We start from the raw sequence: 17866 nt of genomic DNA, 5'->3' as shown, positions 1-17866 counted from the left end.
AGCCTTTCGCTAAGACAGTTCTTGTGGAATTGGCAAAGTGATATTTGGAAGCCCATAGAGGGCTATGGTGAAAAAAGAAATATCCTCAGATGAAATCTGGAAAGAAGCTTTCTGAGAAACTGCTTAGTGTTCTGTTAATTCATCTCACAGAGTTACATCTGTATTTCGTGGATCTCTTTGCTAGCCTTATTTCTGTGGAATCTGAGAACAGATATTTCGGATCCCTTTGAAGTCTATAGGGCCAAAGGAAATATCCTCCGATAACAAAGAGAAAGAAACTTTCTGAGAAACTTCTTTGTGCTCTGTGAAATCATCTCACAGAGTTGCAGCTTTCCCCTCAAAAATCCTTTCGCTACGACAGTTCTTGTGGAATTGGCAAAGTTATATGTGGAAGCCCATAGAGGGCTATGGTGAAAAAGGAAATATCCTCAGATGAAATCTGGAAAGAAGCTTTCTGAGAAACTGCTCTGTGATGTGTGACTTCCACTCACAGAGTTACATGTGTATTTCGTGGATCTCTTTGCTAGCCTTATTTCTGTGGAATCTGAGAACAGATATTTCGGATCCCTTTGAAGTCTATAGGGCCAAAGGAAATATCCTCCGATAACAAAGAGAAAGAAGCTTTCTGAGAAACTTCTTTGTGTTCTGTGAAATCATCTCACAGAGTTACAGCTTTCCCCTCAAGAAGCCTTTCGCTAAGACAGTTCTTGTGGAATTGGCAAAGTGATATTTGAAGCCCATAGAGGGCTATGGTGAAAAAGGAAATATCCTCAGATGAAATCTGGAAAGAAGCTTTCTGAGAAACTGCTTAGTGTTCTGTTAATTCATCTCACAGAGTTACATGTGTATTTCGTGGATATCTTTGCTAGCCTTTTTTCTGTGGAATCTGAGAACAGATATTTCGGTCCCTTTGAAGTCTACAGGGCCAAAGGAATTATCCACCGATAACAAAGAGAAGGAAGCTTTCTGAGAAACTTCTTTGTGTTCTGTGAAATCATCTCACAGAGTTACAGCTTTCCCCTCAGGAAGCCTTTCGCTAAGACAGTTCTTGTGGAATTGGCAAAGTGATATTTGGAAGCCCTTAGAGGGCTATGGTGAAAAAGGAAATATCCTCAGATGAAATCTGGAAAGAAGGTTTCTGAGAAACTGCTTAGTGTTCTGTTAATTCATCTCACAGAGTTACAGGTGTATTTCGTGGATCACTTTGCTAACCTTATTTCTGTGGAATCTGAGAACAGATATTTCGGATCCCTTTGAAGACTATAGGGCCAAAGGAAATATCCTCCGATAACAAAGAGAAAGAAGCTTTCTGAGAAACTTTTTTGTGTTCTGTGAAATCATCTCACATAGTTACAACTTTCCCCTCAAGAAGCCTTTCGCTAAGAAAGTTCTTGTGGAATTGGCAAAGTGATATTTGGAAGCCCATAGAGGGCTATGGTGAAAAAGGAAATATCCTCAGATGAAATCTGGAAAGAAGCTTTCTGAGAAACTGCTTAGTGTTCTGTTAATTCATCTCACAGAGTTACATCGGTATTTCGTGGATCTCTTTCTAGCCTTATTTCTGTGGAATCTGAGAACAGATATTTCGGATCCCTTTGAAGACTATAAGGCCAAAGGAAATATCCTCGGATAACAAAGAGAAAGAAGCTTTCTGAGAAACTTCTTTGTGTTCTGTGAAATCATCTCACAGAGTTACAGATTTCTCCTCAAGAAGCCTTTCGCTAAGACAGTTCTTGTGGAATTGGCAAAGTGATATTTGGAAACCCATAGAGGGCTATGGTGAAAAAGGAAATATCCTCAGATGAAATCTGGGAAGAAGCTTTCTGAGAAAATGCTTAGTGTTCTGTTAATTCATCTCACAGAGTTACATCTGTATTTCGTGGATCTCTTTGCTAGCCTTATTTCTGTGGAATCTGAGAACAGATATTTCGGATCCCTTTGAAGACTATAGGGCCAAAGGAAATATCCTCCGATAACAAAGAGAAAGAAGCTTTCTGAGAAACTTCTTTGTGTTCTGTGAAATCATCTCACGGAGTTACAGCTTTCACCTCAAGTAGCCTTTCCCTAAGACAGTTCTTGTGGAATTGGCAAAGTGATGTTTGGAAGCCCATAGAGGGCTATGGTGAAAAAGGAAATATCCTCAGATGAAATCTGGAAAGAAGCTTTCTGAGAAACTGCTTAGTGTTCTGTTAATTCATCTCACAGAGTTACATCTGTATTTCGTGGATCTCTTTGCTAGCCTTATTTCTGTGGAATCTGAGAACAGATATTTCGGATACCTTTGAAAACTATAGGGCCAAAGGAAACATCCTCCGATAACAAAGAGAAAGAAGCTTTCTGAGAAACTTCTTTGTGTTCTGTGAAATCATCTCACAGAGTTACAGTTTTCCCTCAAGAAGCCTTTCGCTAAGACAGTTCTTGTGGAATTGGCAAAGTGATATTTGGAAGCCCATAGAGGGCTATGGTGAAAAAGAAATATCCTCAGATGAAATCTGGAAAGAAGCTTTCTGAGAAACTGCTTAGTGTTCTGTTAATTCATCTCACAGAGTTACAGGTGTATTTCGTGGATCTCTTTGTTAGCCTTATTTCTGTGGAATCTGAGAAGAGATATTTCGGATCCCTTTGAAGACTATAGGGCCAAAGGAAATATCCTCCGATAACAAAGAGAAAGAAGCTTTCTGAGAAACTTCTTTGTGTTCTGTGAAATCATCTCACAGAGTTACAGCTTTCCCCTCAAGAAGCCTTTCGCTAAGACAGTTCTTGTGGAATTGGCAAAGTGATATTTGGAAGCCCATAGAGGGCTATGGTGAAAAAGGAAATATCCTCAGATGAAATCTGGAAAGAAGCTTTCTGAGAAACTGCTTAGTGTTCTGTTAGTTCATCTCAGAGAGTTACATCTGTATTTCGTGGATCTCTTTGCTAGCCTTATTTCTGTGGAATCTGAGAACAGATATTTCGGATCCCTTTGAAGACTATAGGGCCAAAGGAAATATCCTCCGATAACAAAGAGAAAGAAGCTTTCTGAGAAACTTCTTTGTGTTCTGTGAAATCATCTCACAGAGTTACAGCTTTCCCCTCAAGAAGCCTTTCGCTAAGACAGTTCTTGTGGAATTGGCAAAGTGATATTTGAAAGCCGATAGAGGGCTACGGTGAAAAAAGGAAATATCCTCAGATGAAATCTGGAAAGAAGCTTTCTGAGAAACTGCTTAGTGTTCTGTTAATTCATCTCACAGAGTTACATGTGTATTTCGTGAATCTCTTTGCTAGCCTTATTTCTGTGGAATCTGAGAACAGATATTTCGGATCCCTTTGAAGACTATAGGGCCAAAGGAAATATCCTCCGATAACATAGAGAAAGAAGCTTTCTGAGAAACTTCTTTGTGTTCTGTGAAATCATCTCACAGATTTACAGCTTTCCCCTCAAGAAGCCTTTCGCTAAAACAGTTCTTCTGGAATTGGCAAAGTGATATTTGGAAGCCCATAGTGGGCTACGGTGAAAAAGGAAATATCCTCAGATGATATCTGGAAAGAAGCTTTCTGAGAAACTGCTTAGTGTTATGTGAATTCATCTCACAGAGTTACATCTGAATTTCGTGGATCACTTTGCTAGCCTTATTTCTGTGGAATCTGAGAACAGATATTTCGGATCCCTTTGAAGACTCTAGGGCCAAAGGAAATATCCTCCGATAACAAAGAGAAAGAAGCTTTCTGAGAAACTTCTTTGTGTTCTGTGAAATCATCTCACAGAGTTACAGCTTTCCCCTCAAGAAGCCTTTCGCTAAGACAGTTCTTGTGGAATTGGCAAAATGATATTTGGAAGCCCATTGAGGGCTATGGTGAAAAAGGAAATATCCTCAGATGAAATCTGGAAAGAAGCTTTCTGAGAAACTGCTTAGTGTTCTGTTAATTTATCTCACAGAGTTACATGTGTATTTCGTGGATCTCTTTGCTAGCCTTATTTCTGTGGAATCTGAGAACAGATATTTCGGATCCCTTTGAAGACTATAGGGCCAAAGGAAATATCCTCCGATAACAAAGAGAAAGAAGCTTTCTGAGAAACTTCTTTGTGTTCCGTGAAATCATCACACAGAGTTACAGCTTTCCCCTGAAGAAGCCTTTCGCTAAGACAGTTCTTGTGGAATTGGCAAAGTGATATTTGGAAGCCCATAGAGGGCTATGGTGAAAAAGGAAATATCCTCAGATGAAATCTGGAAAGAAGCTTTCTGAGAAACTGCTCTGTGATATGTGACTTTCACTCACAGAATTATATCTGTATTTCGTGGATCTCTTTGCTAGCCTTATTTCTGTGGAATCTGAGAACAGATATTTCGGATCCCTTTGAAGACTATAGGGCCAAAGGGAATATCCTCTGATAAAAAAGAGAAAGAAGCTTTCTGAGAAACTTCTTTGTGTTCTGTGAAATCATCTCACAGAGTTACCGCTTACCCCTCAAGAAGCCTTTCGCTAAGAGAGTACTTGTGGAATGGGCAAAGTGATATTTGGAAGCCCTTAGAGGGCTATGGTGAAAAAGGAAATATCCTCAGATGAAATCTGGAAAGAAGCTTTCTGAGAAACTGCTGAGTGTTCTCTTAATTCATCTCACAGTGTTACATGTGTATTTCGTGGATCTCTTTCTAGCCTTATTTCTGTGGAATCTGAGAACAGATATTTCGGATCCCTTTGAAGACTATAAGGCCAAAGGAAATATCCTCGGATAACAAAGAGAAAGAAGCTTTCTGAGAAACTTCTTTGTGTTCTGTGAAATCATCTCACAGAGTTACAGATTTCTCCTCAAGAAGCCTTTCGCTAAGACAGTTCTTGTGGAATTGGCAAAGTGATATTTGGAAGCCCATAGAGGGCTATGGTGAAAAAGGAAATATCCTCACTTGAAATCTGGGAAGAAGCTTTCTGAGAAAATGCTTAGTGTTCTGTTAATTCATCTCACAGAGTTACATCTGTATTTCGTGGATCTCCTTGCTAGCCTTATTTCTGTGGAATCTGAGAACAGATATTTCGGATCCCTTTGAAGACTATAGGGCCAAAGGAAATATCCTCCGATAACAAAGAGAAAGAAGCTTTCTGAGAAACTTCTTTGTGTTCTGTGAAATCATCTCACGGAGTTACAGCTTTCACCTCAAGTAGCCTTTCCCTAAGACAGTTCTTGTGGAATTGGCAAAGTGATGTTTGGAAGCCCATAGAGGGCTATGGTGAAAAAAGGAAATATCCTCTGATGAAATCTGGAAAGAAGCTTTCTGAGAAACTGCTTAGTGTTCTGTTAATTCATCTCACAGAGTTACATCTGTATTTCGTGGATCTCTTTGCTAGCCTTATTTCTGTGGAATCTGAGAACAGATATTTCGGATACCTTTGAAAACTATAGGGCCAAAGGAAATATCCTCCGATAACAAAGAGAAAGAAGCTTTCTGAGAAACTTCTTTGTGTTCTGTGAAATCATCTCACAGAGTTACAGCTTTCCCCTCAAGAAGCCTTTCGCTAAGACAGTTCTTGTGGAATTGGCAAAGTGATATTTGAAAGCCCATAGAGGGCTACGGTGAAAAAAGGAAATATCCTCAGATGAAATCTGGAAAGAAGCTTTCTGAGAAACTGCTTAGTGTTCTGTTAATTCATCTCACAGAGTTACATGTGTATTTCGTGGATCTCTTTGCTAGCCTTATTTCTGTGGAATCTGAGAACAGATATTTCGGATCCCTTTGAAGACTATAGGGCCAAAGGAAATATCCTCCGATAACATAGAGAAAGAAGCTTTCTGAGAAACTTCTTTGTGTTCTGTGAAATCATCTCACAGATTTACAGCTTTCCCCTCAAGAAGCCTTTCGCTAAAACAGTTCTTCTGGAATTGGCAAAGTGATATTTGGAAGCCCATAGAGGGCTATGGTGAAAAAGGAAATATCCTCAGATGATATCTGGAAAGAAGCTTTCTGAGAAACTGCTTAGTGTTCTGTGAATTCATCTCACAGAGTTACATCTGTATTTCGTGGATCTCTTTGCTAGCCTTATTTCTGTGGAATCTGAGAACAGATATTTCGGATCCATTTGAAGACTCTAGGGCCAAAGGAAATATCCTCCGATAACAAAGAGAAAGAAGCTTTCTGAGAAAGTTCTTTGTGTTCTGTGAAATCATCTCACAGAGTTACAGCTTTCCCCTCAAGAAGACTTTCGCTAAGACAGTTCTTGTGGAATTGGCAAAGTGATATTTGAAAGCCCATAGAGGGCTATGGTGAAAAAGGAAATATCCTCAGATGAAATCTGGAAAGAAGCTTTCTGAGAAACTGCTTAGTGTTCTGTTAATTCATCTCACAGAGTTACATCTGTATTTCGTGGATCTCTTTGCTATTCTTATTTCTGTGGAATCTGAGAAGAGATATTTCGGATCCCTTTGAAGACTATAGGGCCAAAGGAAATATCCTCCGATAACAAAGAGAAAGAAGCTTTCTGAGAAACTTCTTTGTGTTCCGTGAAATCATCACACAGAGTTACAGCTTTCCCCTGAAGAAGCCTTTCGCTAAGACAGTTCTTGTGGAATTGGCAAAGTGATATTTGGAAGCCCATAGAGGGCTATGGTGAAAAAGGAAATATCCTCAGATGAAATCTGGAAAGAAGCTTTCTGAGAAACTGCTCTGTGATATGTGACTTCCACTCACAGAATTATATCTGTATTTCGTGGATCTCTTTGCTAGCCTTATTTCTGTGGAATCTGAGAACAGATATTTCGGATCCATTTGAAGACTATAGGGCCAAAGGAAATATCCTCTGATAACAAAGAGAAAGAAGCTTTCTGAGAAACTTCTTTGTGTTCTGTGAAATCATCTCACAGAGTTGCAGCTTTCCCCTCAAAAAGCCTTTCGCTACGACAGTTCTTGTGGAATTGGCAAAGTTATATGTGGAAGCCCATAGAGGGCTATGGTGAAAAAGGAAATATCTTCAGATGAATTCTGGAAAGAAGCTTTCTGAGAAACTGCTTAGTGTTCTGTGAATTCAACTCACAGAGTTACATGTGTATTTCGTGGATCTCTTTGCTAGCCTTATTTCTGTGGAATCTGAGAACAGATATTTCGGATCCCTTTGAAGACTATAGGGCCAAAGGAATTATCCTCCGATAACAAAGAGAAAGAAGCTTTCTGAGAACGTTCTTTGTGTTCTGTGAAATCATCTCACAGAGTTACAGCTTTCTCCGCAAGAAGCCTTTCGCTAAGACATTTCTTGTGCAATTGGCAAAGTGATATTTGGAAGCCCATAGAGCGCTATGGTGAAAAAGGAAATATCCTCAGATGAAATCTGTAAAGAAGCTTTCTGAGAAACTGCTTAGCGTTCTGTTAATTCATCTCACAGAGTTACATCTGTATTTCGTGTATCTCTTTGCTAGCCTTATTTCTGTGGAATCTGAGAACAGATATTTCGGATCCCTTTGAAGACTATAGGGCCAAAGGAAATATCCTCCGATAACAAAGAGAAAGAAGCTTTCTGAGAAACTTCTTTGTGTTCCGTGAAATCATCACACAGAGATACAGCTTTCCCCTGAAGAAGCCTTTCGCTAAGACAGTTCTTGTGGAATTGGCAAAGTGATATTTGGAAGCCCATAGAGGGCTATGGTGAAAAAGGAAATATCCTCAGATGAAATCTGGAAAGAAGCTTTCTGAGAAACTGCTCTGTGATATGTGACTTCCACTCACAGAATTATATCTGTATTTCGTGGATCTCTTTGCTAGCCTTATTTCTGTGGAATCTGAGAACAGATATTACGGATCCCTTTGAAGACTATAGGGCCAAAGGAAATATCCTCTGATAACAAAGAGAAAGAAGCTTTCTGAGAAACTTCTTTGTGTTCTGTGAAATCATCTCACTGAGTTGCAGCTTTCCCCTCAAAAAGCCTTTCGCTACGACAGTTCTTGTGGAATTGGCAAAGTTATATGTGGAAGCCCATAGAGGGCTATGGTGAAAAAGGAAATATCTTCAGATGAATTCTGGAAAGAAGCTTTCTGAGAAACTGCTTAGTGTTCTGTGAATTCATCTCACAGAGTTACATGTGTATTTCGTGGATCTCTTTGCTAGCCTTATTTCTGTGGAATCTGAGAACAGATATTTCGGATCCCTTTGAAGACTATAGGGCCAAAGGAATTATCCTCCGATAACAAAGAGAAAGAAGCTTTCTGAGAACGTTCTTTGTGTTCTGTGAAATCATCTCACAGAGTTACAGCTTTCTCCGCAAGAAGCCTTTCGCTAAGACATTTCTTGTGCAATTGGCAAAGTGATATTTGGAAGCCCATAGAGCGCTATGGTGAAAAAGGAAATATCCTCAGATGAAATCTGTAAAGAAGCTTTCTGAGAAACTGCTTAGCGTTCTGTTAATTCATCTCACAGAGTTACATCTGTATTTCGTGTATCTCTTTGCTAGCCTTATTTCTGTGGAATCTGAGAACAGATATTTCGGATCCCTTTGAAGACTATAGGGCCAAAGGAAATATCCTCCGATAACAAAGAGAAAGAAGCTTTCTGAGAAACTTCTTTGTGTTCTGTGAAATCATCTCACAGAGTTACAGCTTTCCCCTCAAGAAGCCTTTCGCTAAGACAGTTCTTGTGGAATTGGCAAAGTGATATTTGGAAGCCCATAGAGGGCTATGGTGAAAAAGGAAATATCCTCAGATGAAATCTGGAAAGAAGCTTTCTGAGAAACTGCTTAGTGTTCTGTTAATTCATCTCACAGAGTTACATGTGTATTTCGTGCATCTCTTTGCTAGCCTTATTTCTGTGGAATCTGAGAACAGATATTTCGGATCCCTTTGAAGACTATAGGGCCAAAGGAAATATCCTCCGATAACAAAGAGAAAGAAGCTTTCTGAGAAACTTCTTTGTGTTCTGTGAAATCATCTCACAGAGTTACAGCTTTCCCCTCAAGAAGCCTTTCGCTAAGACAGTTCTTGTGGAATTGGCAAAGTGATATTTGGAAGCCCATAGAGGGCTATGGTGAAAAAGGAAATATCCTCAGATGAAATCTGGGAAGAAGCTTTCTGAGAAACTGCTTAGTGTTCTGTTAATTCATCTCACAGAGTTACATCTGTATTTCCTGGATCTCTTTGCTAGCCTTATTTCTGTGGAATCTGAGAACAGATATTTCGGATCCCTTTGAAGACTATAGGGCCAAAGGAAATATCCTCCGATATCAAAGAGAAAGAAGCTTTCTGAGAAACTTCTTTGTGTTCTGTGAAAACATCTCACAGAGTTACAGCTTTCCCCTCAAGAAACCTTTCGCTAAGACAGTTCTTGTGGAATTTGCAAAGTGATATTTGGAAGCCCATACAGGGCTATGGTGAAAAAGGAAATATCCTCAGATGAAATCTGAAAAGAAGCTTTCTGAGAAACTGCTTAGTTTTCTGTTAATTCATCTCACAGAGTCACATGTGTATTTCGTGGATCTCTTTGCTAACCTTATTTCTGTGGAATCTGAGAACAGATATTTCGGATCCCTTTGAAGACTATAGGGCCAAAGGGAATATCCTCCGATAACAAAGAGAAAGAAGTTTTCTGAGAAACTTCTTTGTGTTCTGCGAAATCATCTCACAGATTTACAACTTTCCCCCAAAAAAGCCTTTCGCTAAAACAGTTCTTGTGGAATTGGCAAAGTGATATTTGGAAGCCCATAGAGGGCTATGGTGAAAAAGGAAATATCCTCAGATGAAATCTGGAAAGAAGCTTTCTGAGAAACTGCTTAGTGTTCTGTGAATTCATCTCACAGAGTTACATCGGTATTTCGTGGATCTCTTTGCTAGCCTTATTTCTGTGGAATCTGAGAACAGATATTTCGGATCCCTTTGAAGACTATAGGGCCAAAGGAAATATCCTCCGATAACAAAGAGAAAGAAGCTTTCTGAGAAACTTCTTTGTGTTCTGTGAAATCATCTCACAGAGTTACAGCTTTCCCCTCAAGAAGCCTTTCGCTAGGACAGTTCTTGTGGAATTGGCAAAGTGATATTTGAAAGCCCATAGAGGGCTATGGTGAAAAAGGAAATATCCTCAGATGAAATCTGGAAAGAAGCTTTCTGAGAAACTGCTTAGTGTTCTGTTAATTCATCTCACAGAGTTACATGTGTATTTCGTGGATCTCTTTGCTAGCCTTATTTCTGTGGAATCTGAGAACAGATATTTCGGATCCCTTTGAAGACTATAGGGCCAAAGGAAATATCCTCCGATAACATAGAGAAAGAAGCTTTCTGAGAAACTTCTTTGTGTTCTGTGAAATCATCTCACAGATTTACAGCTTTCCCCTCAAGAAGCCTTTCGCTAAAACAGTTCTTGTGGAATTGGCAAAGTGATATTTGGAAGCCCATAGAGGGCTATGGTGAAAAAGGAAATATCCTCAGATGAAATCTGGAAAGAAGCTTTCTGAGAAACTGCTTAGTGTTCTGTGAATTCATCTCACAGAGTTACATCTGTATTTCGTGGATCTCTTTGCTAGCCTTATTTCTGTGGAATCTGAGAACAGATATTTCGGATCCCTTTGAAGACTATAGGGCCAAAGGAAATATCCTCCGATAACAAAGAGAAAGAAGCTTTCTGAGAAACTTCTTTGTGTTCTGTGAAATCATCTCACAGAGTTACAGCTTTCCCCTCAAGAAGCCTTTCGCTAAGACAGTTCTTGTGGAATTGGCAAAGTGATATTTGAAAGCCCATAGAGGGCTATGGTGAAAAAGGAAATATCCTCAGATGAAATCTGGAAAGAAGCTTTCTGAGAAACTGCTTAGTGTTCTGTTAATTCATCTCACAGAGTTACATGTGTATTTCGTGGATCTCTTTGCTAGCCTTATTTCTGTGGAATCTGAGAACAGATATTTCGGATCCCTTTGAAGACTATAGGGCCAAAGGAAATATCCTCCGATAACATAGAGAAAGAAGCTTTCTGAGAAACTTCTTTGTGTTCTGTGAAATCATCTCACAGAGTTACAGCTTTCCGCTCAAGAAGCCTTTCGCTAAGACAGTTCTTGTGGAATTGGAAAAGAGATATTTGGAAGCCCATAGAGGGCTATGGTGAAAAAGGAAATATCCTCAGATTAAATCTGAAAAGAAGCTTTCTGAGAAACAGCTTAGTGTTCTGTTAATTCATCTCACAGTGTTACATCTGTATTTCGTGGATCTCTTTGCTAGCCTTATTTCTGTGGAATCTGAGAACAGATATTTCGGATCCCTTTGAAGACTATAGGGCCAAAGGAAATATCCTCCGATAACAAAGAGAAAGAAGCTTTCTGAGAAACTTCTTTGTGTTCTGTGAAATCATCTCACAGAGTTACAGCTTTCCCCTCAAGAAGCCTTTCGCTAAGACAGTTCTTGTGGAATTGGCAAAGTGATATTTGGAAGCCCTTAGAGGGCTATGATGAAAAAGGAAATATCCTCAGATGAAATCTGGAAAGAAGCTTTCTGAGAAACTGCTTAGTGTTCTGTTAATTCATCTCACAGAGTTACATCGGTATTTCGTGGATCTCTTTTCTAGCCTTATTTCTGTGGAATCTGAGAACAGATATTTCGGATCCCTTTGAAGACTATAGGGCCAAAGGAAATATCCTCCGATAACAAAGAGAAAGAAGCTTTCTGAGAAACTTCTTTGTGTTCTGTGAAATCATCTCACAGAGTTACAGCTTTCCCCTCAAGAAGCCTTCCGCTAAGACAGTTCTTGTGGAATTGGCAAAGTGATATTTGGAAGCCCATAGAGGGCTATGGTGAAAAAGGAAATATCCTCAGATGAAATCTGGAAAGAAGCTTTCTGAGAAACTGCTTAGTGTTCTGTTAATTCATCTCACAGTGTTACATATGTATTTCGTGGATCTCTTTGCTAGCCTTATTTCTGTGGAATCTGAGAAAAGATATTTCGGATCCCTTTGAAGACTACAGGGCCAAAGGAAATATCGTCCGATAACAAAGAGAAAGAAGCTTTCTGAGAAACTTCTTTGTGTTCTGTGAAATCATCTCACAGAGTTACAGCTTTCCCCTCAAGAAGCCTTTCGCTAAGACAGTTCTTGTGGAATTGGCAAAGTAATATTTGGAAGCCCATCGAGGGCTGTGGTGAAAAAGGAAATATCCTCAGATGAAATCTGGAAAGAAGCTTTCTGAGAAACTGCTCTGTGATGTGTGACTTCCACTCACAGAGTTACATCTGTATTTCGTGCATCTCTTAGCTAGCCTTATTTCTGTGGAATCTGAGAACAGATATTTCGGATCCCTTTGAAGACTATAGGGCCAAAGGAAATATCCTCCGATAACAAAGAGAAAGAAGCTTTCTGAGAAACTTCTTTGTGTTCTGTGAAATCATCTCACAGAGTTACAGCTTTCCCCTCAAGAAGCCTTTCGCTAAGACAGTTCTTGTGGAATTGGCAAAGTGATATTTGGAAGCCCATAGAGGGCTATGGTGAAAAAGGAAATATCCTCAGATGAAATCTGGAAAGAAGCTTTCTGAGAAACTGCTTAGTGTTCTGTTAATTCATCTCACAGAGTTACATCTGTATTTTGTGGATCTCTTTGCTAGCATTATTTCTGTGGAATCTGAGAACAGATATTTCGGATCCCTTTGAAGGCTATAGGGCCAAAGGAAATATCCTCCCATAACAAAGAGCAAGAAGCTTTCTGAGAAACTTCTTTGTGTTCTGTGAAATCATCTCACAGAGTTACAGCTTTCCCCTCAAGAAGCCTTCCGCTAAGACAGTTCTTGTGGAATTGGCAAAGTGATATTTGGAAGCCCCTAGAGGGCTATGGTGAAAAAGGAAATATCCTCAGATGAAATATGGAAAGAAGCTTTCTGAGACACTGCTTAGTGTTCTGTGAATTCATCTCACATAGTTACATCTGTATTTCGAGGATCTCTTTGCTAGCCTTATTTCTGTGGAATCTGAGAACAGATATTTCGGATCCCTTTGAAGACTATAGGGCCATAGGAAATATCCTCCGATAACAAAGAGAAAGAAGCTTTCTGAGAAACTTCTTTGTGTTCTGTGAAATCATCTCACAGAGTTACAGCTTTCCCCTCAAGAAGCCTTTCGCTAAGACAGTTCTTGTGGAATTGGCAAAGTGATATTTGGAAGCCCATAGAGGGCTATGGTGTAAAAGGAAATATCCTCAGATGAAATCTGGAAAGAAGCTTTCTGAGAAACTGCTTAGTGTTCTCTTAATTCATCTCATAGAGTTACATGTGTATTTCGTGGATCTCTTTGCTAGCCTTATTTCTGTGGAATCTGAGAACAGATATTTCGGATCCCTTTGATGACTATAGTGCCAAAGGAAATATCCTCCGATAACAAAGAGAAAGAAGCTTTCTGAGAAACTTCTTTGCGTTCTCTGAAATCATCTCACAGAGTTACAGTTTACCCCTCAAGAAGCCTTTCGCTAAACAGTTCTTGTGGAATTGGCAAAGTGATATTTGGAAGCCCGTAGAGGGCTATGGTGAAAAAGGAAATATCCTCAGATGAAATCTGGAAAGAAGCTTTCTGAGAAACTGCTTAGTGTTCTCTTAATTCATCTCACAGAGTTACATGTGTTTTTCGTGGATCACTTTGCTAGCCTTATTTCTGTGGAATCTGAGAACAGATATTTCGGATCCCTTTGAAGACTATGGGGCCAATGGAAATATCCTCCGATAACAAATAGAAAGAAGCTTTCTGAGAAACTTCTTTGTGTTCTGTGAAATCATCTCACAGAGTTACAGCTTTCCCCTCAAGAAGCCTTTCGCTAAGACAGTTCTTGTGGAATTGGCAAAGTGATATTTGGAAGCCCATAGAGGGCTATGGTGAAAAAGGAAATATCCTCAGAAGAAATCTGGAAAGAAGCTTTCTGAGAAACTGCTTAGTGTTCTGTGAATTCATCTCACAGAGTTACATCTGTATTTTGTGGATCTCTTTGCTATCATTATTTCTGTGGAATCTGAGAACAGATATTTCGGATCCCTTTGAAGACTATTTGGCCAAAGGAAATATCCTGCGATAACAAAGAGAAAGAAGCTTTCTGAGAAACTTCTTTGTGTTCTGTGAAATCATCTCACAGAGTTACAGCTTTCCCCTCAAGAAGCCTTTCGCTAAGACAGTTCTTGTGGAATTGGCAAAGTGATATTTGAAGCCCATAGAGGGCTATGGTGAAAAAGGAAATATCCTCAGATGAAATCTGGAAAGAAGCTTTCTGAGAAACTGCTTAGTGTTCTGTTAATTCATCTCACAGAGTTACATGTGTATTTCGTGGATATCTTTGCTAGCCTTATTTCTGTGGAATCTGAGAACAGATATTTCGGATCCCTTTGAAGACTATAGGGCCAAAAGAAATATCCTCCGATAACAAAGAGAAAGAAGCTTTCTGAGAAACTTCTTTGTGTTCTGTGAAATCATCTCACAGAGTTACAGCTTTCCCCTCAAGAAGCCTTTCGCTAAGACAGTTCTTGTGGAATTGGCAAAGTGATATTTGGAAGCCCCTAGAGGGCTATCGTGAAAAAGGAAATATCCTCAGATAAAATCTGGAAAGAAGCTTTCTGAGAAACTGCTTAGTGTTCTGTTAATTCATCTCACAGAGTTACATCTGTATTTCGTGGATCTCTTTGCTAGCCTTATTTCTGTGGAATCTGAGAACAGATATTTCGGATCCCTTTGAAGACGATAGGGCCAAAGGAATTATCCTCCGATAACAAAGAGAAAGAAGCTTTCTGAGAAACTTCTTTGCGTTCTCTGAAATCATCTCACAGAGTTACAGCTTACCCCTCAAGAAGCCTTTCGCTAAACAGTTCTTGTGGAATTGGCAAAGTGATATTTGGAAGCCCGTAGAGGGCTATGGTGAAAAAGGAAATATCCTCAGATGAAATCTGGAAAGAAGCTTTCTGAGAAACTGCTTAGTGTTCTCTTAATTCATCTCACAGAGTTACATGTGTTTTTCGTGGATCACTTTGCTAGCCTTATTTCTGTGGAATCTGAGAACAAATATTTCGGATCCCTTTGAAGACTATGGGGCCAATGGAAATATCCTCCGATAACAAATAGAAAGAAGCTTTCTGAGAAACTTCTTTGTGTTCTGTGAAATCATCTCACAGAGTTACAGCTTTCCCCTCAGGAAGCCTTTCGCTAAGACAGTTCTTGTGGAATTGGCAAAGTGATATTTGGAAGCCCTTAGAGGGCTATGGTGAAAAAGGAAATATCCTCAGATGAAATCTGGAAAGAAGGTTTCTGAGAAACTGCTTAGGGTTCTGTTAATTCATCTCACAGAGTTACAGGTTTATTTCGTGGATCACTTTGCTAGCCTTATTTCTGTTTAATCTGAGAACAGATATTTCGGATCCCTTTGAAGACTATAGGGCCAAAGGAAATATCCTCCGATAACAAACAGAAAGAAGCTTTCTGAGAAACTTCTTTGTGTTCTGTGAAAACATCTCACGGAGTTACAGCTTTCACCTCAAGAAGCCTTTCCCTAAGACAGTTCCTGTGGAATTGGCAAAGTGATATTTGGAAGCCCATAGAGGGCTATGGTGAAAAAGGAAATATCCTCAGATGAAATCTGGAAAGAAGCTTTCTGAGAAACTGCTTAGTGTTCTGTTAATTCATCTCACAGAGTTACATCTGTATTTCGTGGATCTCTTTGCTAGCCTTATTTCTGTGGAATCTGAGAACAGATATTTCGGATCCCTTTGAAGACTATAGGGCCAAAGGAAATATCCTCCGATAACAAAGAGAAAGAAGCTTTCTGAGAACGTTCATTGTGTTCTGTGAAATCATCTCACAGAGTTACAGCTTTCCACTCAAGAAGCCTTTCGCTAAGACAGTTCTTGTGGAATTGGCAAAGTGATATTTGGAAGCCCCTAGAGGGCTATGGTGAAAAAGGAAATATCCTCAGATGAAATCTGGGAAGAAGCTTTCTGAGAAACTGCTTAGTGTTCTGTTAATTCATCTCAGAGAATTACATCTGTATTTCGTGGATCTCTTTGCTAGCCTTATTTCTGTGGAATCTGAGAACAGATATTTCGGATCCCTTTGAAGACTATAGGGCCAAAGGAAATATCCTCCGATAACAAAGAGAAAGAAGCTTTCTGAGAAACTTGTTTGTGTTCTGTGAAATCATCTCACAGAGTTACAGCTTTCCCCTCAAGAAGCCTTTCGCTAAGACAGTTCTTGTGGAATTGGCAAAGTGATATTTGAAAGCCCATAGAGGGCTATGGTGAAAAAGGAAATATCCTCAGATGAAATCTGGAAAGAAGCTTTCTGAGAAACTGCTTAGTGTTCTGTTAATTCATCTCACAGAGTTACATGTGTATTTCGTGGATCTCTTTGCTAGCCTTATTTCTGTGGAATCTGAGAACAGATATTTCGGATCCCTTTGAAGACTATAGGGCCAAAGGAAATATCCTCCGATAACATAGAGAAAGAAGCTTTCTGAGAAACTTCTTTGTGTTCTGTGAAATCATCTCACAGAGTTACAGCTTTCCGCTCAAGAAGCCTTTCGCTAAGACAGTTCTTGTGGAATTGGCAAAGTGATATTTTGAAGCCCATAGAGGGCTATGGTGAAAAAGGAAATATCCTCAGATTAAATCTGAAAAGAAGCTTTATGAGAAACTGCTTAGTGTTCTGTTAATTCATCTCACAGAGTTACATCTGTATTTCGTGGATCTCTTTGCTAGCCTTATTTCTGTGGAATCTGAGAACAGATATTTCGGATCCCTTTGAAGACTATAGGGCCAAAGGAAATATCCTCCGATAACAAAGAGAAAGAAGCTTTCTGAGAAACTTGTTTGTGTTCTGTGAAATCATCTCACAGAGTTACAGCTTTCCCCTCAAGAAGCCTTTCGCTAAGACAGTTCTTGTGGAATTGGCAAAGTGATATTTGGAAGCCCCTAGAGGGCTATGGTGAAAAAGGAAATATCCTCAGATGAAATCTGGAAAGAAGCTTTCTGAGAAACTGCTTAGTGTTCTGTTAATTCATCTCACAGAGTTACATCGGTATTTCGTGGATCTCTTTTCTAGCCTTATTTCTGTGGAATCTGAGAACAGATATTTCGGATCCCTTTGAAGACTATAGGGCCAAAGGAAATATCCTCCGATAACAAAGAGAAAGAAGCTTTCTGAGAAACTTCTTTGTGTTCTGTGAAATCATCTCACAGACTTACAGCTTTCCCCTCAAGAAGCCTTTCGCTAAAACAGTTCTTGTGGAATTGGCAAAGTGATATTTGGAAGCCCATAGAGGGCTATGCTGAGAAAGGAAATATCCTCAGATGAAATCTGGAAAGAAGCTTTCTGAGAAACTGCTTAGTGTTCTCTTAATTCATCTCACAGAGTTACATCTGTATTTCGTGGATCTCTTTGCTAGCCTTATTTCTGTGGAATCTGAGAACAGATATTTCGGATCCCTTTGAAGACTATAGGGCCAAAGAAAATATCCTCCGATAACAAAGAGAAAGAAGCTTTCTGACAAACTTCTTTGTGTTCTGTGAAATCATCTCACAGAGTTACAGCTTTCCCCTCAAGAAGCCTTTCGCTAAGACAGTTCTTGTGGAATTGGCAAAGTGATATTTGAAAGCCCTTAGAGGGCTATGGTGAAAAAGGAAATATCCTCAGATGAAATCTGGAAAGAAGCTTTCTGAGAAACTGCTTAGTGTTCTGTTAATTCATCTCACAGAGTTACATGTGTATTTCGTGGATCTCTTTGCTAGCCTTATTTCTGTGGAATCTGAGAACAGTAATTTCGGATCCCTTTGAAGACTATAGGGCCAAAGGAAATATCCTCCGATAACAAAGAGAAAGAAGCTTTCTGAGAAACTTCTTTGTGTTCTGTGAAATCATCTCACAGAGTTACAGCTTTCCGCTCAAGTAGCCTTTCGCTAAGACAGTTCTTGTGGAATTGGCAA

This window comes from Macaca nemestrina, chromosome 1 (genome assembly GCF_043159975.1).
Source record: "Macaca nemestrina isolate mMacNem1 chromosome 1, mMacNem.hap1, whole genome shotgun sequence".
In the NCBI taxonomy this organism is placed as follows: domain Eukaryota; kingdom Metazoa; phylum Chordata; class Mammalia; order Primates; family Cercopithecidae; genus Macaca; species Macaca nemestrina.
This window is presented reverse-complemented; position numbering follows the sequence as displayed.